General features: G+C 39.2%; 1 protein-coding gene across 13 annotated transcripts in view; it reads right to left on the reverse strand.

The window, feature by feature from the left end:
* ADCYAP1R1 (ADCYAP receptor type I) overlaps positions 1–23590 on the reverse strand; it is a 148116-nt gene that overhangs the window by 67024 nt on the left and 57502 nt on the right. The window lies entirely within an intron of this gene.

The raw sequence follows: 23590 nt of genomic DNA on the forward strand, positions 1-23590 counted from the left end.
GCATCCTTAGCCTGACGAGCTGACATTGGAACAGAAAGACAGAGAAGGAAAGAGTCAAGTAATTCCCTCAGGTTACTAAAATAGATGAGTAATGGAAATAGAAAAGAGTTCACCATCAATGAGAGCTTGGATCCTGTCTGGAAAAGCATATATGAACTGAAAAATTTAGAAAAGCAAAGAAAAGAATTACCAAAAGATTAAATGTGATAAAGGCCGGGGTATGCAAATCCTTTGCATACACTTGTAAACCTCAATACAGCCAGGAACTCCTGCTGGGTAAAATCTGCCCATGGAAACCAACGTGACTTGAGTGTGAAACTGCCCAGTGGGGTTCTCCTCTGGCACTGACGGTATGTCTCCACTGCAGCGAGGTAGCGATACCCAAGCTTGCTTTGAAAGAGATAGCTTGGACACTTCAAGCAGCAAGATGCAGCTCCGTGTGGGCTAATTTACCTGCTTCTTAGCATGTTATAAATAAATGAATGAAACATAGTTTTAAAATACAAGTTTTTTGTGTGGGCCAGAGTGAAAAAAAGCCAAGAAGGACTGACCCGTAACCGAGGCACCTCACGAGGAGCACAAGCTATGCCTTCCCTTCCCATGACTACTGCAACCTGCAGACTGAAAATCGTCTTTGCTAACCTTCGCTGTCTGAAATGAAAACTGGGATTTATCTCAGATAATGTTAATTGGTTAAGTGTTAGACTTTGCATCTGGTCTTAGCTAGCCACTTGTGCCCTCTTTATAGTATAATCAGAAGCATGCTTCATCTTCTTCAGCTAATTGCCTCCTTTCTGATGGGATGGGTGACCCTTTGGGGGCCTACAACCCTTGAAACTGACTTTTGAGGAAACGTAAAGTGGCTGAGTAGCGTATAGTCCAGATTTATTTAACCTTAGATGGCTAAAACTTACCTATTTACCTTCACTCAGCTAAATGAAGGTTCCTTTGTAGTCTACGGAGAGAGACCTTCTAGATGGTGATTATCCAGTCTTAAGGTGGAAGTGGGAGTGAATTAACCTCTTAGCGTACTTCCATCTCTCCACTGACTGCAGACAACAGAAAGAGGCCAAAAACTAGCTTAGCTGAGACAGCTGCCTATTAAGTGGCTGAAGCTAGATGTTTTCCCCTTAGGGTCTGTGTGGTCTTTTGGTGTAGGCATGAATCAACTTTGCCCTATGAGCGGTGGCTATGCAGTCCCAATTAACCATCTTCCCACCCAGAGCAAAGGAGTCCAGCCGAGGACCAAGGCATTTTACCCCAGGCTGTGAGCGGTGCCAGCACAGCCATGCAGCTCCGTAGCAACCCAAACCGCAGCCAAACCACAGTGGCTGCATATAAAAAGCCACATGGTCAACCTCTGTCTCAAGTTGCTTTGTGTAATAGTGAGATGAAACTCTTCTTCAAACTGGAAACTCCGAACAGCAGGATCCACCTTGCAGTGTCCTTATGAAACATATCACAAAAAATAGTCCTGATTCTATCTGAAGTACGATACGCATTTTTATGTGAATTTCATATGAGGCTCATGATAAAGAAGTTTAAATTCAATATCGTTGAAGCTGAGGGGACTACATCAATGACGAATCTGACTTGATAACCACTGGAAAAACAACTTTCTCTTGGAGACAGTCTTAACTTCATGACAAGGAGAAAACTATGGATATTTATCATTTTAAAGTCTTCTGATATAACTTTAAAATTAAACCTAGGGACAGCATTAAAATCATTCCAATGACCCCCCTTGTATGAAGGTTCACATAAGCCTTGTTGCTGCCTCTCGGAGCAAAATGTCCTCTCTCTTCTCTGCTGTTCCTGGGAGCTGAAAGACTCTCTTCCTACCTGAAATGTCTGGGAAGCCCCGAGAGAAAAGAATAAAAAAGTCAAAGACTCCACAGAATACCACTGACAAAGAGCTGTTCTGAAATAGCTTAAATTTCTGTATCTTCTTTTTTACCTCCCAGTTTTGATAACAGCAGATATAATGTTAAATTTCAGGCTGGTCCATGGCTGAAGTCCCCTGAGCTCAAGGAACAGACCTCACTTTAAACCTGCTGAATATAGAGCCTATCTTCAACCAAGATGGAATTGTTATGTTCTAGTGCATGTATGCACTGCTCTTTCTAGGTTTATATCTTATTTTTCCATGGTGTTTCTACTGTAATACCCTCATTTATATGCTATACATTTAGATCCCTCTTACAGTATCCATAACATCCTCCCATGTCCTAATCCCATTCCCAGTGCAACACGCAGCTCAAAATTATTGAGTGAAGGCAGGAGCGAAGAGAGGAGTGATAGCAAAATGGACAAAAAGATGTATGGACTGATATGCAGTTAAAAAGGAATAGATAATACATTTGCAAAAAAAAAAAAAAACTAAGAATTTCTTTGGGAAATAAAGAAAAAAGTGCAAATATATAAAGGTGATACTTCTGTATTTTTCAGGTATGGAAATAAAAGCTTGAGGTGAAAATCACTCTGTTTGATTTACAGTGTTCAGTTTGATTTTCAGCTTCTCTCCTCATTTATTAGTTTAAAATATCACCTTCAAGGTCATATTGCCTTCAGGAGAGTAATATCAAAGGAAATGTAATGTTACAAGCCAGCATATTAAACTAAATTATGTGATGCACAAAAACTTTTAAAGGGCAAAATACATATAAAGGCTTTCACAGAGCAGAGGAATATGAGACAGGTACTTCCTCTTCTTTCATAAATCTAAGTAAATACCAAAATAAACGAAGGCCTAAGTCAGGCTTGGGTATGGGGCCTAGATTTTCAAAAATGATTGACATTTCAAAATAGACGCACCTTATGGTAGCTTGTTTTATGGAAATGAAGGTTCTGCAGGTGTTTCAAGTTAGGCAAGAAGCTTCCAGCACTTTCAGATTTAGTAGCATCTTTTGAAAGGCCAGGTCATAGGATAGTAGAAAAGAAAAAAAACAACTAAAAATCTAGAACAAGTTATTAAAAACCAACCAACCAACCACAAAAAACAACTGGAGGAAGACATTCTGTGTAGGAAAAGAGAATATATCATTTGAAATGAAAAAAAAAAAAAATCCTTAAATATAGAGCAGGCCTAAAAGATTAAGTATGGGGCAAAGCTAAGAGTAGAAAAGAATAAAAAAAAAATATTGCTTCCCAGTTACTAACTTTTAGTCACTCCTCATAGTTTTGTATTATGTGAACAAAGTCTAGTTATTAATTCAGCACATGCCATCCAGACCAGCTATGAGAACAGGAATTTGTTACTGTAAAAAGCTCTTCTGTTGTTGCACCAACAAGTAGCATCTTGTTCTATCAAATCTGGTATTCCTTCACCTTGAGAATCTACAATTTAGATATCAAAAGCTGAGTTAAACTCATCTAGCCTTCTTTCACAGTGCTTGAAGAGGAACAAGCAGCTGTAGAGGTGCTGGAACCCTGCTGGAGGGTTTCTAAGAGAAATTATCTTCTGGAGATGCTTATTTTCTTCCACTGATTAGAAAAGGCACCAGGAGGGACTAAGTTTAGGCTTAAAATATCTGGAATTAGAACAGATGAATACCGCATGTACAGTTCAAGTAACTCTACCAGGGCTTTATGTGCAGAAAAATAAACTGGTCAAGCTTACCAGCAGTTGGCCCATATTAATATTTTCTATTGCCTTTCTCTAGGTAACTTCTGGTCCCTTGGTGTAAAATTAGCCAGTACGGTATTGTGACCATTTAAAATGTATTGCTTATACAATCATAATTAAAACTATGTTAGTATTTTCTACTGATACCTCATTATCAGTAAGTTAGCTATTTTATAGGATGCTATTTTCAGAGACTGAGACTTCCTAAGTGCAATAATATTTTCAAAGAACTAGTAAAAGCATCAGCTTAACTCTTGAATGAGATTATTGGAAAAATTCTTTGAGATATTGTAGCTCTCATCTACTAAGTTAATCCTGGATTGTACAGAAAATTGGAATTGAAGGAAACAGACACTCTGGGTTTTGTCTGAATATAATAATGGGTTTTATGGCATATCAGTAGAAAAAGATGAGGTGAAGATAGTAGGCTTTATCTTTTAAGGGCTGAAGTATGTATGCTTTGCATTTACCAAAAGTAGATTGCAGTTTTGAGAACTGGGAACTGGTTTATTTCATTGTTCAGCAGAGAATCCCACCCATTTTCGGTGCTCTGTATAATTCAAGTGCTTTGGTTCACCTTCCAGCTACTTAAGGATATAGTGTCAGCAATTATAAAATAGATGTCCATCATTATTCCATTGTTTAGATGGGGAAATAAGTACACAGACACACACACAGACACACACACACACACATACAAATCACTATCTGTCGTGATTCTCAGAGCTGGGAAATAACCTAGATCTTCTCATTTGTCCAGCAAGTCAACCACCAGGACATCTCTCCTTATGAGGGTGAAAGGTTCTTGTCTGCTTGTATTAAACACACTTCAGAAGGAATGGGTAATACTTTTTTTTTTTTTTTCCCTTGAACATTTTATATATGGGAAAGATCAACTTTTAGATGACAGAAGCTGTTATCTGTAATTAGAGAGGTACAGACCTTTTTTATTCTTTTAAAGCTATCTAATACTTTACAATCACTGGATATTTATTTTAAGCTCATGCTTATTGCTGCTCTTGCATTGTTACCTGCCAAGAAACCAGCATCCAAGAAAACCTTCAGAATCCTATAAGTGCTGCCAACCAGTTGGCCTTAGGTGAGCTTTGCAGAATTTTAAAGAGAAACAGCAGTTTGGAAAAATCTTGGGAACATTTCTTCATCTAATTATATAAAAGAGTAAAATGCCAATAATCTGGGAAATTAAGAGGTTTTTGGGAAATTAAGAGTTTTTTTTTTTTTTTTTAAGTTTCTTTAAATATAATAGAAAGGACTGGTTATTTATCTTTGAGAAAGTCACCACTCTGCAACACCGGAATCAGAAATACTTTGTGAACCTGATCCAAAAATTGGGGGATTTTTTTTTTTTTTTCCAACGCTGCTGGAGGACAGAAGACCACTTATGAGCTGCCAAAACAAGACACAGTGCCAAGCTTGCCAGCTGCAGGTGACCTGGCATCACTCAGGGCATGGGTTATGTGAGATTATGGGGTACTGCTGGAGGCAGCCTGGCCTGGCAGGAGCTCATATTCCTCACTGCTCGTATCGCAGGTGGCAGCCAAAGCAGCCTAGAGGATCATCCTCTCGTCCTGTTACCAGGCCATTCTGACTCGTGCTCCTCCCTACATGAAGCAGAGGTAACACGCTTGTCTTTACTGGCCCGATCTTCCATTACTTCTCCAAGCTGAAAGAGAGGTGTGAAAAGACAGGATATTCTGCCTTTCGTCTCCAAGGCTTTGACCATGTCACAGTAGTAGAAATCTTAAAACTTAAGTCACTGGGATCAAATTCATTTATGCCAAGAGTGCAGTAAAAATATTGGCTGCAATTTGCAGAGCTACACAGAGTCTTAGAAGAAAACAGTGGAGTAAGGAACAAAAATGTATTTTTTTAAAGCCTTATGTTTCTCTATCAGATCCTACCCAAAAAGATCTTACCCTCCACAGACATAATCTGCCCATAAAGAGTGATTAACTAAGGATGGCAGGGTGGAGTGTTATCAGCCATGTCCTGCCTTTAAGAATTTCAATTATAAAGGTTCCCTATGCCTATTTTTGACAGTTTATGGAAGAGCTGGATAGAAATATAGGTCTCTATGGTTTTTTTGTAATAAAACTGATATGCATGTTAATTTTTCACAAGTGTTAATGTAGCTCACAGCCCATCCTGGCTTTGAATTAGGACTGTCAGCAAGGAATTTTTCCAACCTGTGTAGCTAATCACTTCACTGCCACTTTTGCAGCCCATGGAGTGTAGCTGATATTTGGCCCATTATGAGATTTATGGGTCTGTGTAGCAGACATCTGTAAAGATCACTAGGGTTGCTAGTTGCCATGGATACAGAGAAAGTAGAAATATTATCAGCACGTTTTTTATGGTCTTTTTAGAATGTCTGTTCCTCTGAACATCGAAAGTGGATCTGGTTGTATGGAAGAGCATGAGGAGAGGCTCTAGTAGTAGCTTTCTTCAGTACTGAGGTTTCCTAGTAATGAAGTCAGGGCTTAAGATCTGTTCTGTCACTAATGGAAAAAAAAATGCAACACATTCTAATGCTAATTTTTAACAATAATACTGAAGTGGGAGTGAAATAGGACACAGTCCTTGGAAGAATCTCTCTGTATGGGGCTGTATTTCAATCTAAAAAATCCTAACGTAATAAAATAGGATTTCCAATAGGACTCACTCAGACAAAGCCTGAAGTCGACTGTTGCCTAGTCACAGGACATTCATCAGGAATTTAGACTCGTTTCTTAAAGGATAAATAGACAAAGCAAAACAGGCAGACATTGAACAACCGAAAATAACAAACGACTTAAGTGCTATATAACCTATGATTTCATAATTTATATTAAATTCTATTCTGCATGGATTAACTTCTCTCAAAGGCTTTTACAAGTGATGGCCACTTAGGTTTCATGGTAGCTCAATGGGTAAGAAGATTTTCTGCTCTTTTTATAGCTGGAGAAATCAAAACAAAACTAACAAAATAAATGGTGACGTCAAACGCTAAACACTCTCCAGAGCAAGATTTGTAACACAGCTCAGAAAGAAGCTGCCCCTTCTCATTCAGGCACCTCTCCACCCCGTTTTCTTGCTTTTATATTGTTCATAAATAGAGTTATATCAATGGAAAATCCATTTCTGTAGTAGGAGATAACTTATAACAGATCTTGGGCCAAATTCATTCCTGATGTAGCTATAGTGACGCCAATGTGGATACACTTGAGAGGCATTTATTCCTTGTTTACTCTTTCAAATCTTCTGAGAATGAGAAATGACTGAATTAAATAACTTAATTTCTTTCAGTGTGCAAATTCCATAATCTCTCCTGGAAATTGTTCTAGTGGTGAGTCAAGCAATTCTTCATTAGACCCCATGGGACTTGATCATCTGGTGGAGGAAAAAAAGGAAATAGCAGAGAGTAGGAACTGGCTTTTAAAAATGTATTTAAGAGGCACGCTAACACATTCCATTTCATATTCCTGAACAGGAAGAGAGAAGCTGCATTTTGTTGAAGCTTTTGGAGCAACTGAGAAAGAAATCCCCCCAAAAAAAGCCTTGACTCAATTACAGTGGCAGAGTTTAAGGAGGACTGTCTCCTCTTCCATATGGACCTTCTCCGACTGTGCCCACATTGGATTAAGTGAGCAATAAAAACAATATTGAAAAATAAATCCGATCACGCCTTAGAAAGATTTATGTGCACCTAGGAAATTTTGGTCGATATGAAAGAGATATGAATGATACTGATTTTTCATTAAGTTTCCAGCTACTGGATGTCTTCCAGTCAAAAGTGAAGCTAAACATCTTGATCTGGCCAGGTTACACCTGAAGTCAATGAGAAGGCAGTGTGAGGGGTGTCACAGGTGAGAATGGAGGTGAGAGTGCATGACCAGGAAGGACAAAGGAGATGTCTAGTAAATCTTGAAGAACTATCATGCTCGTTCCCCTGCTGATGCTTTCACTTTTTTTACATTAGCACATTTCACATTTTACACACTAGCTTCTCGCAGGCAGTACGATGGAAAGGTTTTCCCCATAGAGGGGTTAGGAAGAGTTGGAATGGGGCATATATTGAGAAAGAATTATACTCGCATCCAGACCAGCTGCATCACCTGCAAACTTAGGCCATATATGTTTAATCTAGAAGAAGGGGTGGGGGGGAAGTGTACAAACTCCTTGCAACTCTATATTGAGTAAGCTAAAAAATATTCCTTTCCCAACAGCTTGCTTATTTATTCATTTATTTATTTTATACTTTACTATAAACATTGCAATGAGACCCGGGAAGAGAGAAAGCGATCAAAAACATTTCCAAAGGCTTAGACCACTGAAACTGAGAAATGTGTTGGTTGCAAATGCCCACAGGAAGCAGACTTAGGAAAGCTCTAACACCTGAACCACTAGAGGAAAGATGACTTCCCTAATTGTGATAGGCTTTGGATCAGGTCCTTTGTGAACAAGTATTGTGGATTTATCTTTCTTTTCTGAGGAATGGGAGATAGAGAATGAAATGGGAGGCAGTGATTAAAGAGTACCGAAGCTGCCATTACTACTAGATCATTTATGGTAGAGGAAAGGTAACATTAGTTTCAACCTCCAAACATATAGAAATGCATCAGACCTTCAAGACGGCTGGTTTAGTCACTACCTCCATCAAACCTGTACTGAAGATGGCAGTTTTATGTTAGCAGTCAAGGCAGGAAGTGGTATTTTAGGAAGAATGTGTATCTTAATCGTATTTGGAAAAAAGGTATCTGAAGATCCTCATTTTCCTTTTGTCTACATCTGTAAATGAGAACTTAATTCTAATAACGTCAATGAGACTCTCCATATATGAATCTACTATGAGCTGAGGCATAATCATTTTGGAGGATTTAGAGGTTTAGAGAGAAAAATTGCTGCAGTGTTAGAAAGATGAAGGAGAACTGAGATAACTGAACACGCTAACCCCTCTCCCCCCCTTCTCACTAGAGGAGGTTAAAGTCCTAGTAGGAAAATAAATTGTTTTGTGATGCTGCCTGTAAAAGTGTGTGGGCAGGGAATTATACTTACATATGAAATAATAAATAACTATGAAAATTTCTATACGTATCATTAATACTCTCCTCCTGGTGATACTTCTTGAACTTTGGAATAACCACGGAAAAATAAAAAACGGGCTAGAGAGACCGATGGAGGTCAAAATCGTTTCCTACACACAGGTAGGATAAACTATAACTAAAATCTTACAAAGGAAGTTTGGGAATTCTCATTCTCTATGATATTCTTATTATCTGGACAAAGGATTAGAAATGTGTCTTATAAGGCACAATTCTGCAGTCATGAGACATACAGTTATGGTTCAGACACTTCTTTCTAGTTCACTCATTGGATGGATTTTGACTTGCAGGGACTGTGATAGTTTCAGTATCACATACAGAAATGATAAAAGATTTCTTCATGATGGTATGAGTATGAACAGATGTCAAATTACTAAGCAGACAAAAAAAAAAACCAACAGTTAGAGCTTAGGAAGTATTTTTATATATAGGTATATATTTATATAGGAATAGAGTTATAGGTTAGTCATGATCCAAGGATTAACCCTTTAGAATACACGTAGAAGAAAACTTAGAAAGCACACAGAAATTGCATAATTTATAATCCAAGCAAGAAATCATTTCCACGTATATAGGAGTGATTAGGTATTGTAATTATATCATACAAACTTTTCCTTATCAGTTCTTGATCCTTGAAGAATAATAGGACAGAAATGAGAGATACTGGTATATCCTGTATAAGGAAGATTAAGAAATAGTTCTACTCCCTGAGAGTACTGTATTTAATTTTGTTCCAGCTTATTCAATTACAATAACAATGGGTTCCGTTTTAAAGTAGTTTGCAGGTTTGCAGAAAAGCAGTAGAATTATATTAGTCTTTTGGCTGTATGACCAAAAAGCTGGAGCAGATTAAAGTACTTTTTTGTCTTGGGAACAAAGACAAAGCATGTTCTCAAAATGTATGCAACAGTCTTTCAGTGCATCTTAATTAATTGTTTGTGGTCACTACTCCTGTTTGGCTTTGCTGTTGTCACATGGTTTGGTAGTCTCATTACATACTCTAATGACCATTTTTCTGTTCTAAAGAACTTCATTGTGCATTGACTTCTATTTCCAGTAATTTCTCACACCGAGCCTGGCTATTCACTAAATCATACTACCAGCAGCTTTTCCCTCATTCATAAATTAAAAACTGTTCTAACACTACTTCTTGTTTTGGTTGTCGTTTCTAGCCGCTGTTTCATTGTGCACGCTTTGATTTGCTTTTCTGTAAAGAATGTGAACCAGTAAACTCTAGCAACTGTGTGCACATGCAGTGCACGGCTTGGTTATTGAAGATGTCAAGCTGCTACTATGGGAGAAGCAGGTATTCAGAAAGTCTGAAAATCAGACTCTTAATGCAATCAGAAAAGCAGAGGGAAGGATTGTTGAACAGAGCACCCTAAGACAGCACTTAGCTATCTGTTCTTCAAGGGTGAAAACTGTGCCATCGAACTTCAGACATGTGCCTTTACCTAGCAAAACTAGCCAGGTAGGTTCCCCACTTGATTTGCTGCAAAAGAGAGCGAGAGATGAAACCGATATATGAGAATTGTGTTGAAACAGGGAACCAAGGACCAAGTGGAATAGGAAGCTAAAAGGTCTAATGTTGTGGATGCACCTTGGGTAGGTCTCAGCTTACAGATCGTGACAATTTAAGTATCTTAATATGCAAGATGAATCTCAGTATCTGTCCATCAACTGTATAAAGAGTCTAGGGAGACTAGCCAGCTAACTCAGTCAATAAAATAGACATCTAACATTTGGTGATGCAATTGTTCCCCAAAAAGGCCATTTTCTCCTAAATACAAAGCCTAACACAGTTTTCTTTGCTGCAACACGTATTTGAAAACACCCATTGAAATCGACAGGAGTTTAAGTTGCAAGATGACAGCGACAGAATTAAATCCGGAAGATGGTGAGAGCTGTTCTTGGTGCTGACCACACAAGTGTCATAGAGCCCGTTTGTTGTTGCAGCTATTTTGGCAGAAGAAATGTTTATTTTAAGAATCATCAAAATCTAGTAAGTGTAATTGATCTTTTGGAAAAACCAAGCTGGCTATAGCTGTAAATATGCTGTAGGCTGGGAGGCAAGTCTGTTTGGAGACTTCCATACGGCTGGAGGCTCACAATTACTGCTATTAAAAGAGGAAGTGCCTCTAAAACACAAATCTATGGTATGGTGCAAGAGGCAGGTAATTACTTTAATTCATCATTAAATATATAAGGTACAATGGATTTATTAAGCTGTCAAAATCAAGAGTCATCACGACATCCAGAAACAAAATGTAAGCATGAAAAGAAGCAGATAAAGCATTTATTTTAACTCAGTCCTGATCACTCTGAAGTCTAGATGGCTAGTTGACTAAATCCTTTTCCTAAATTCTACTGATTTCCATCTATCTGGCAGCAATAATGCATATAGTGCAAAACAAAAGCAAAAAATAACTTGTAAAACGTTCAATATTCCCATAGCTGTGAAATGTGAAAAACTGTAGATCAAGAATTTCACACCAGTAGGACAGCAGATATAGGTATGCTACTTATGAAATGTCTGAAATTAGCAGACTACCTTAAATACGTGTCAAAGATACATTGGTTATATCATCTTTCTTTTTTGGCTAAGGGAGGAGCCTATATGAATAGCTTTGACTGGATATTCTGTTTTCAGGCTGTCAATGTGTGTTGAGACGAGTCCTACTTTCAGACTTTGGCACGGTATTACTAAAGTATTGCTGCACCAAAGAATAATGTATTTCTGTGGTGAGATTCATATTAACAACTGAAATCCAGAGCCATGCTCAGAAGCATAACAGCTTAGATCTGTAGGCCAAGTTCATTTTTTTCTAGTATAATATATAAAATTCTTCTGTCTGGGATGAAGTACTTCAGGACACTAAGCTATATGACCCAAGAAATAAAACATCACATTCTTTAATGTAAATTCTACTCTTTAACAAAAAGCTGTAGAACTGTGTGAAACTGAGAGATCTTTCCCGTTTTCTTCTCTTATTTCTTCTATTTCATCGGAGAAATTTGGGGAAGGAATTGCACATTTTATTTTCTATTTTTTTTGCCAGGAGCAAATTGCCATGCACACTCTGAGTCAGCAGCACTGGTCAGCAGCTCCTGGGCAAAGCGAAGAATCTCCCTTCCCACCCGGCCCAGAAGCTAAAATACATATAATGAATATTGGACATGCAGTTCCTGCCGCTTTGCTCATCCAGTGATGGAAGAGGCCCTGAAGTTCAGCAGATGCTGGTTGTCTCCACTTCTCACATCTCTTTAGAGCCATACAGAGAACGCCACCTAACTGATAGCCATTTCCAACAAAAGAAAGGACAGCTTAAGTTCTCATGTAAAATATAAACAACTTGTGGGAAAACAGGGCTTAGATGCGGAGAAAGGGCTCGGTATACTGGTGTTTAAGGTGTTATTATGCATGCAAGCTTCTTTGCATCTCTTCTCTTGAAGGCAAGTAAAACTGAATTATCTCATTTTTGCCATGGTGAGAAGAGTGCATGCAGATATTTTTCTGCTACTTAGCAGACAGAGTTGTTAATAACTTGTTATACTGCTGTAGCTTGCTCATGTGCCTGAAGATGATTTAGCTTACTGCTCTTCAGTCTTATTTTGCTGAGGAAAAATCAATATGTAAAATCTGTCAGGAGTCCAAATTATTACACTTATTCAATTACATATATTATTGAGTAGGCAGTTTCATATAATGAAGCTCTTGGCTTAAGTTTGTAAGGGAGGTATATTAAGAAGCAGTGAATGTAGTTTGGAATGAGTTGAAACAAGAAATGAAATAGTACAGTTGGGCAATTTTAGTCCCAGGTCATCTCAGCGAGAATATCAGCACTTGGTGAAGTCTCATGGGAAGAAAACACATTTCAGGGTAAAGAGTAGGCTGCGAACTCCCTCTTGAATCTTTGATCTAACAACACTTTATCCATGACTACAGCTTCCCATGAAATCGTACGGTATACATTAATAAGGAGAGGAATGATTACAAATATCCAAAACCAGCATGTCAGTAAGTTCCTCCAGAAGCCCATACACTGGTGAAAAGGAAGTAGTTCTTAACTGTGTGCAAAAAAAACTTCCAGTTGAAGTTATTTACTGAAGTCAATGAGGTTGATGGTAACTCCTTCTTGTTCCCATCACATTTACTGATCTCCCACTAGCAGTCTAAGTGGAGGTAACTACTTCCATTAACAAAGCAAGCAGTCACTGACAAATGTGTTTGCCAGAGTGGGATTCATCTTTCCATTTGCCAACATCTATGTTTGAACTGCCTTCAAAACTTTTGTAGCAATAAATAGAAATTGGTGATCCCAGAGAATAATATTTCTCATCTGAAAGCAGACATTTGAGATAGCTCTGATGACTCATTCCCTCAAAAAACAACTTCTGCCCATTGACTGTGAAGACAGCCTAGGGAGAGTAGCTCAGATAAAAACATCTCTGTCACAGAAACCTAAAGTTCCATGAGATAAAATCCATCCTGTCTCTCTGGAAAATATATGCATATGTATATGTAAAAGTGTATGTGCGTGTGTGTGTATGTGTATGTGTACATATATATATATATATTTTTTTTCTCATCTTTTTATCAAGCTATAGAAAAATTAACCAAGGAATTTCAAAGATCACCTGTGTGGCAGGCTCAGAAAAGTTACACTGCATCCCAGATAATGAGGTTCAAATAGCTCACTTCATGGGCTGTGCCATTGCTATGTCTATTACGTCTATCTCTAATGACAGACTAAACTAAGGACTGAACAGAGACAAGGCAGAAGTGGAAGGTCACTGCATGATGCTTGATGACTCTCCCTGTCATCTGGTGAAGATGGCTGACAGGGTGAGCAGTTGCCCTGTGCAAGTAAATGACTGTGTGTATGACTGTGCTTTCCTCAAGCAGGTCACCAGCTGGAGCATTGCTTCCCCCCATATGCTCCAATTTGAACTGTTTTGTGCAGTTCCCAAGTTCATAGTCCTGTCAGTTAATGAAAACTGGTGTCATACATTGGGGTCTCTGCTACACTGTCTCTAGTCCGTTCTGCGCTTCTTCCCAACACAGAGTCAGAAGAAGGAGCAAGGGTCCAAACTGTCCTTATCATCAACAGGATATGTCATTACATGTGGGGAACTACTGTAGGAAGGAACGGGAATCAGCAGGTATGTTACAGACCTTTCATAGCATCAAAGTGATAAAACGTATCCTCAACACAGTCAAGAATTCGCCTTTCTGTCTGCGTTGGTAGATCCTGTTATATTCACTGCCATTACTTTGTGAATCCATTAGCAACAGAAGCCAAGACCTGAGGTGTTACAGATAGGACCAACATTTATATTGTGTCTTTGAACTATTTAGCATATGCATCAGCATCTTCTCCATCCTTCTAGGCTTTTATAAACTCATTCAGAGATCATAAATTATTGATGTACTGTCCTTTGCTTGCCTTTGGATAATTGAACTGATATAACCGAACTAGCTTATCTCCTTTTGGAGGGGTATGTTTGTGTGTGTACTAATCCTGTAGTTTCTCTGCCAAAAACCTCCACTGTAAGGACTTAATTTGTTTGCACAAAGATAGGGATTTAGTGCCATTTGAGATGCTGTAGGGGATCCTGACTGTTCTCCAGCTGACACTCCAGATAGGCAAAGATCTTCTGTAGGTCCTTTGCCAGGGTCTCTCCATATCTTAAGGAATCTATGGGGCTTAAAAGGCACTATCTGTTCATCTATGTGCATCCGGATCAAGCCCTAGGACTCTCCAAGGTAATTCTCCAAAAGAACACCCGGGCTCCATCTTATCGTCCTTACTGCTTGCCCTGTGACAGAAGCCCCAGTCATTAGCCGAGCTATTTTCTCTATAAGTATGGAACAAAGGGGAGAGAAAAAAGAAAGTCCTTCGTTCAGGAACTTATTGGATACTAGAACGCAGTTTGCCAGCAAAGTCTAAGGTTCATTTAGGATTTCTCTGAAACGTAGTCACTGCCAGCGCAGAGAAATTCAGTCATTGTTGTCTTAGGGTGTTTTCCATCAGTAGAAATGAAGATCCTAGAAATCAGTCAGCTGTGGCATTGATTCTAGCAAGAATCGAACTCACTCTCTCACTGCTGTGTTTATCTCAGTGAGACTAACAGGCTAAAGAAGCAATAAAGACTCACTTTTGTCAGAAAATAAAGCAGAGAGCCACAGCACATACCCTGGGAATAGGAAAAAAAAAAAAAAAAAAAGGAGAATTTTCACAGATTTGCCTTTTAAAAGACTATGCAGTTATCTGACAGCCGACTCAATTATTTTACAGAAGTATAAGCTGTTTTTTAGGACCTTCATGACAACACAGTTTGCATGATTAGGAACACTTTAATGCAGCTCTGAAATGCATCTAGTTCTGGAGTAGATGCAGCAGCTGCCTTGCACACACCAGCACATAGTTTAGAAGGGGCTGCAAAGATCTGATTAAAATCATACCAAAATGATATAGGATCACACAGCTATAGTGATGAAACGTTAATAATCTTTCTTTTATTATTATTATTTTTTCCTGACACAGCATTGTAGACTTTAAAGAAGCTAAATGATTGCACGTGGCCACAGTTTCCAGCTGTCAGCTAACCTGAGAGTACCGATAGGTCACAGAAGCACAGGTATGACCATCACTCACTTCATTGCATAAGTTTTGCTGATATTCATCGTTCATTTTTTAACTGCAGTGACCCAGTACATATTTCAAGAACGCTACTACTCAGCTCAGGGCAATGTGAATGCAAGCAATCTCCCTGTCTAGCCAGCTCACAGGTGAAAAACCATCACAAATAATAATTATTCCACTTTGCATTTGAAAATGGGTATAGTGTTTTAAAAAACAAAATCAAGCAAACCAAAAGTATATGGGGAAAACGCTCACTTATTGATGGCCTGCGTGCATTCTCTAAAGAAGATGCTCTTATTCGCCCTAGATCGGCTTCTCTTTGCACATCGTGTACGCCGTACAGCAGAAGGTAAGACTGGGCTTCTTGATTCTATTTAACGCTGGACAAAAAAAAAGACGTGGTGTGGTTTAACGAACTAACTGTCACCATAGAAACAAGGAACTCACAAGCGGAGCTGTGTAAATAATTGATATTTTGTTTCAATGGCTAAACCAAAAAAAAAAAAAAAGGGAAAAACGTTCTGTTCAATTTAGTAAGATTTTTGGCTGACATGAAATATAGAGGGGTGGACACACAGACAGGAAATTTTATTTTTAGCTTTCTGTTTTTATTTTCAGCATTTCTCTTATTTTTAGCTCTAATTAAATTTAATTAGTAATACTTCTGAAGGGAAACAATGTTCCATGGTGAAATGCCAATACATTTTTTTTTCCAAATTTGTTAATGATTATTATTTTTCAGCCTAAGTTATTAAAAAAGTCAACCTGAAACTGCCTTTTTCAGTAAGCAAACTGTTTACGGAAAAATACTTTTGTTCAATCCCACTCCCAGAAACTAACATTATCAAGTCGCCTGGACAAAATCCATTCCACATTTTATTTTCTTTTAAATCATGTTCTTTCATTACTGAAGAAGTAGTCTCCAGCAGTTCTGGGGATTACTAGAAAAATATCTTTGACAGAGCCAGGTAGAAATTATTTTAAATATACTATGGAATGGGAATGGTCAAGCTCAGACACATGTTTAGATGAATGTTATTTTCAGAGCTGCAGGTATTAAAATCTAATACCTTTCGTTTTCTTCTCTACCCATCTCAGTGGAAGTCCAGCAAATACTGACAAGATGACTAAACCTTTGCAAGGCTTACAAAGGAGGGAGTCCTCACTTAAACTATTGCAACGCTGCTGAATGTGTTGGCAGAATGTGTTTTTACTGCCCGAAGAGCTAATAGAAACTTCTGCTCCGTTACAACAATTATTGCATCCTTGCTTTGAGTCATCTTAGCTGACCCTTCTCAGGTTGGTGATCACCTCACCTAAGTTTTGACCGTCTTAAACTACCATGCAGTTTAAACTTGTTTTCCTGCTTTTCTCTAGAGTCATCAGAGAGAAAAAGGCTATTCCAGTGAACAATTTATTCCACATATGTCAGGAACTCATGCCAGTTTGAGAGGAATAGCCCCAAGAAAGGACCCACAGCCCTTCACTGGCTAGTTAGTCTTAGTTTAGACTAGGCATTTGACTTTTTAGTTACTAAAATCAAGTGAAACAAATCACGTCCCTGGAGAATAAAGAGTAGATAAAAAGAAATAATAGTAGGATATGGGGTTGGGACTCTTGGAAAGACGCTGAAGTATCTATATCCAGTATATCTACTGTAGAAAATCCACGCCAGATTATTTCTCGTGCGAATACTTCTTTTCTACATGATGCACCTACGGTCCTACACACTCCACTATCATGGCTTGGCACTGTAATGGAGGTAGTATGTGGTACTGAAGCAAAAGAGGTAGCACATTGAGAATGGATTTTCTTGATACCAGGATTTGTGGGGTTACCAAAGACTCTCTAATACTCCAAACTGATGGCAACTCAGCTAGACCCAGAAGCAAAACCTATAGGTTTGCACTAGCACAGTGCTGCCCTATAGCCAGCTCCCCTGTTCTCAGGACCAGAGCTATGATTTCACTTTGGAGCTGCAATGGACTATTCCGACCCAGTTGGCACTAATATTTACATCTCCGTATTTTGTCTAGAATACAATATGGACATGCTTTTAATCCCTCTTACTACCAAATTTACAGTAGGCTTGCAACATCCCTTTAACTCCTGTCATCCATTTGAGATTTTTTTTTTTTTTGGAGTACTTTTTTCTAACACCTACAGCTTAGTCTAGGCCTGGATTGTGAAGGTTTTACTCATTCCAGTACCACTGCACTATTATCAGTAGGATTCATACCCACTGTTTCAGGCATCCAGGAGGTAGAAGTCTAGAGCTCTACATCTGACCTACATTTAAACTGCCTTTGTGCATAACGGAGAGAAACGTGCACTTCTACACAGTCTCATCAACATAAGTTGGATGTCTAAAATAGGATAAGTGAATCAGTTGTAAGTGTTTATCTCCTTCCTTTGACCATAAACACACTCTAAATAACTAGCATTAATAAAGGCCTCTATACTATGCACAATCAGAATTATGTGACGTGAATCCATCCACTCTATCTGTCTGATGATCGGGCTTTTAAAAAGCGGATTGACATGACGTGTTCAGAAAAGAGCTAAAGAAAGAGTCAGTGCCTGGAAAAGAGAAATCAGTGAAGCTCCTTTTGTTCCATTTGCCCAAGAAGGCCTAAAACTTGATCATATCTCCGCTACTGAGAATTACTCAGGTGTCTTGTTCAGATGGAGACCTCTACAATATAGATATCTGAAATGAGCATGAATCCTAACTCTGGCATTGTGTGCTTCCTAAATTCTGCTTTGAAAATCTTGCTTATTTCTACCACCGCTAACTTTAAGTTATCCGAAGACACTCCAGGCAGTATTTCATAGACAAATGCAGCAGCACAAAAAAGCTTCTTAGACCTAAGGTAGATATATTCAATCAGATCATAGTCATCTAGATCCGTATCCTGGCTCAAATAGGAGCCAAGCAGAGAAGATTTAGATATAGATACACATTCTCTGAGCCATACCTTCCCAGCTCCTAGCGATTAAATAGCTTCATGATCATAGTATTACTGTTTCCATGTATAGCTGCATCAACATGGGAGGCACAAGTACGCATATACTGGCATATAATGAAATATTTTTTTCCCAATGCTGCCAAGGGAAATAAGAATAGATAACTAAAAGGCTGTGAAATAACAGGAAGCTGATGAGGGACTTGATAAAAATCTAAAACTTCAAAACTGTGCTCCATCGTCATAGGAAGAAGAAAACACTTTTCAAAGTACTGCTGTGATTTTCTCTCTTCCTGTATTGCCATCGTTACCTCCTAAGTACCACCCCCTGTCCCGTTAACACCCATATCAGTTCCTTTCCTGTTGATGCATTTCAATGGGGTACTTGGTACTTCCTGATAGGGTTCCTCTCTTCAGAAAGGTTATTGTAAGCACTTTATCCCTCCAAATAGTTATTTCATTTGAATTTCTTTGCTTGACTGGCAATACGTCACTTTCCTTTAAAATATTTCGGAGGAAGGGCAGGAGGAATGGCACTAGCTAACTAGGACTATAAGTTAAAGATTAACTTGACAGTGAGTCATAATCTACATAATCACTGATGAGTGCTCATCACTTCTTTTTCTATTCAAGTTCTTCTGCCCCACATAGTTATGGTACTTTGACTTTTTCCAGGTGAATAAATTTTAGATACTATAAATATTAAATTAGGAGCCTGAGCCTGCAGATCTCTCAAGGAACTTCTCCACCATGTGAGAGACAGTCCTACTGATAGGGTGCGGAACATTAGGTCATATAATGGAAAAAAAAGCCAGAGGTTGCAGTTCAGAAAAAGTTCTACCATGAAAGTCTACAGTTGAAAAACTGTGCTATACTTCACTAGCAAGTCTTTTTCTAGCATGGGATTGCTCTGAGTGGTATATTCCCTAGCTGTAACCTTGTGCCACTGTGAACAGAATCAGATGCAACTGGCCATAGACCCCACATCAAGCCTATCAGCTGTGTAAGGCCATTGGTGTTGCAGGGAGTCGCAGCTGGGTGAGCTACCAGCCTACCTGGAAGCAGGAGGCAAACGGGAGGTTCTTTCAATGCATGCACAGGACAAATGTGAATCTATAGGGTGCTACGCATCAGCCTGTCTTTTGAGGTCATCACTCAAGGAATCATTGATTGCAAAAACTGCTCAATAAGTGTGAGTAGTTCTACTGCTGTTAAATATGTGGATGACATCAGATATCCAGAATTTGACATCTACATTAAAATATATCCTGTGGTGAGAATCATGGTCCAGATTGTTTCAGGTAATTTAAATTTCTAGCAGGACCTAGTCAGCATTGTACAGTCAAACACTAAAGGATTCTTCTGAAGAAATGTAGACATGTACAATGTAAATATAGCGGAGATGGTCACCCTCACTTCCATATACATCCATAGAGAAAAATAAGCACTTTTAGGGCACAACTCATCTAGTCTACTTTGAGGGTGAGACAAATTATGCTCCAGACTCCACTTATTAGGTATCCAAGCCTAGAAAGGAACATACTGAATTGTTCAGTTATAGCAGATACATTTGCAGATATCCAGATTTAATTAGATGAGTCCCATACTAAGTGTACATGGCCCAATAAACTCTTATTCAGCGTCTGAGTACTTCTGTACCATTCTTTCCTAGCCCCGTGGCTGGGAAAAGGCCAAGAGAAGCTAGATGGAAAAAAGAAAAGACAAAAAGAAAGAGAGAGAGAAAAAAAAAGAAGGGTGTATACAGATCAGCAGTGTCCTTTATTGATTGCCAGGTAGTAGAAAAACCCTCGAGGACAGTTGACAGATAGAAGAGGTTCCAACAGGAACTCAGTGCAGATTTATGTCAGAATAGGGACAAAAACTGAAATAAAGAGATACTGTTGTAAGAAATAGCCAGGTCCCTCATCTTGATAAGGGTTGAACTTGAAGCAAGGACATTCCCCTCCTTTCTTTCTCTTCCGTCTTCAGCTTTCATTATCTTCCTTTGTCACTTTAATTCCCTCTCCAGAGGGAAAGGGTCAGATGCTGAGTCCTGCTGAGATTTCATTTTCTTCAAGTTCTCTTTTCCATTCAGGCTTTGTAGGTGATGATTGGTAGGGGATGGAGACATAGGGTCAGTATATGCCCCTTATCTCTTTTCTTACAAATGCTCCTGAATAATTTTAAAGCATTTAAGAGGAAAAAGCCATGATGAAGCTCACATAAAGCAAATAGAAAATCTCAAGGTAATCATTGTTTCCGAAGCATTATAGGCATTGCACAGCATCAGAAGAGAAAACTGCTGCGAAGAATAAAACAGCAATGAATATAGTGTCTGGGGATAAGAGCCTGAGGGGGAGGGAAAGGGGAAAACATCAGAGCCCTAACACTTCAGTGGGCTGGCTGCTTTCCATCCTACAGGGCAAGCCTTGCTCTTCAAGATCTGTAGTTAGAGTTGCAGCATCAATATTGTGCTTGTGTTGGACCTTACCCAGAGGAGCTCTGGGGAACCATTTAGTTGATGTTTGTATTCACAGATGCTGAACACAGCAAGGGGGTAAAGCAGAGGGAGGATAGTTGAGTTAATGCAGAGGTGGGAACCCATAGGGTGTCACTCCACCTTTAATTTCAAAGTGCATTTTTTCCATTCAGTACTAATAGCTGGAATAAATATCAGTGCACAAGACCAAGTCTCTAAACAGGAGCAGAGCACCTACTATTACTATTACTACTTTTTGCTCCGTGGGGGTACTTTAGAGTAGGATTCATAACTTTATTGTGCTAGGTACTGTAGAAAAACAGACCGCAAAGAGTGCTCATGTCCCAGGCACAATCTTCATATAGGGTCATTTGACTTGGTATCACCTGAAACAAAAGAAAAGGGAGCTGCCTTGCCTACAGAGGTTACTCTGGTTCAGCTGATGTGCAGCAATTTTTTAAGTCACACTAACCTGCACATGTGCCTGAGCCTCCATATACTCCCTAAAACTTTATCCTATTTTGCGTCCTGCATTTCCTCTGAGGAGAAATAAATCCTCAGCGAATTTACATATAAAGTTATCCATAGAATTTTGCATAGAGAGGTAGTCAAAAGCAGGAAGAAATAGTTTTATGCTCATCCTTGCTCTTGAATAAACTAAAGTTTACTCATCAGCCAGGAGGCATGTCTTTCTTCTCCCAGCTGTGTCTGATCAGCAGGAGAGTTATTTCCTATATTACACTTTCTTTGAAGGGAAACAAAGTCATGGTATATTTCTCCAATTCCCCTCACCTTAATAAGTCTTAATGATTCAGATGAATAACCAAAAACCCCAGCATAATGGCAATTTTCACTTCTCCCAAGTGAAAAATAGCTTTTCCAGAGCAGGTGGAAACTGAGAGGGATCAGCACACCATAAATATGACTGACTCAACCTATGGGCAGTTACCACCTCTTCTGGGAGTTTCAGAATCAGACTACTCCAAACAGTGCTTGGTAACTGTTAATTTAAGAGTCAGGTTCGGCCAAGGTGAATAGCGCTCCATTCCACTAATAGACCCAGGAGATGGGTCTATTAATCTATCAGAGATAACAGACAATACATCTAAAACACATCTACAAAAGCAAAAAAAGATTATGCAGAAAGAGCAACAAAGAGGGCTGAAGGAATGAAGTGGCTTTTATATGAGAAATATACTAGAAATCATCTTCTTCCAACGGCCCTGAACGTCCCCTGTGTCTAAGCTGTGTTCTTCGAATTTGGAACAGAGAGGAGGGAAGAGCTGGCTCTGAATAGTCCCCCAACTATCAAAATAAAGGGAGAACCCTCTGGATCTGAGTCATAAGGAACAAACCAGCTGATGGAATGATCTCTTTTGGCTTTGGAAAACCTTTGAATTCTTGAGTCAAAATAATAATCATGGCATAATCATTAGAAGGATGGATCATGAGCAGCTTTCGACATCATTCTACGGGGGAGAATCTGTTTTTCTCCTTCTCTCCTTGCTTATGACACTTTTGGGCAGAGGAAGAATTGGGAAGGTCTTCTGTAACGAAAAAAGAGGATCTCAAACACACGTGAGCATCACTAGGGCTGAAATGAACTCCCTGAAGTACATGTTTTCCTTTGTTCTATCAAACCACAAGGTTTATTTGCCAGAAGCTGGGAAGCAGAATAAAGATGAGATGATGTATTACCTGAACATCAGGACTCTGATGGGAATATTCCTGGCAGTTCAAATGAAGGAATGGCTTCCTATAGAGGATGCTCTGGTAACATAGATTTCTGCACCTTGCCCTCCCTTGCTTCCAGATTAGAAAATACAGCCTAGAAAGGGGGGTAGATGCCTTTCCTCTTTTACCACAGCCCACTATATTTTATCTGCTGTTCTCTGAAGTTTTACCAATTAAAGTCACAGTACAAGCAATTTGGGTAAGATTCAGAAAATGGATCTTGGTTTCCGATTAGTTCATTTGTCATTCTTTGCCCTTCTCTTGTTTGGTGTAGGCCACATGCAGCTCCTGCGGCAGTCAGTGGAAAATGAGACAGGATATTAAACTATTAATTTATTCTTTGATTGCTGCCTCAGTTTCTTATTGCAGCAATAGCACAGCTATTTCTTATTGAGATTACAGTCACCACAGCATTAAATTCTGTAAAGATCTTTAGATCGTGGGAGACAGTGGCACAAATTATTGCTGAGATAGTGAAGGGGATAGAGCAATTGCTGTTACAGAACAAATGATGCACTTGGTCTTATGCCCAGTCCCTGACAGCTGCTGCCAACTGCACCAGAAGAAGGCACAAACCCTATTAAGCACATCTGTGTGTTTTTCAATAAGTGTCACCGATGTATCTCACCATATCACGTTGTATAATGAAGACAATTCCTGACCTTAGATAGTAACCAGCAATTGTGCGGGAACATCACAGAATCACACAGAATCACAGAGTGGCTGAGGTTGCAAGGGACCTCCGGAGGTCATCCAGCCCAACCTCCCTGCTCAAGCAGGGTCATCTAGAGCACATTGCACAGGACCCTGTCCAGATGCCTTTTGAATATTTCCAGCGAAGGAGACCCCTCAACCTCTCTGGGCAACCTGTCCCAGTGCTCTGCCACCCTCACAGGAAAGAAGTTTTTCCTCAGATTCAGATGGAACTTCCTGTGTTTCAGTCTGTGCCTGTTGCCTCTCATCCTGTCACTGGGCACCACGGAGAAGAGTCTGCCCCATCCTATCGACACCCTCCCTTCAGATACTTGTAGATCTCC

Source organism: Struthio camelus, chromosome 2 (genome assembly GCF_040807025.1).
Source record: "Struthio camelus isolate bStrCam1 chromosome 2, bStrCam1.hap1, whole genome shotgun sequence".
NCBI classification, from domain to species: domain Eukaryota; kingdom Metazoa; phylum Chordata; class Aves; order Struthioniformes; family Struthionidae; genus Struthio; species Struthio camelus.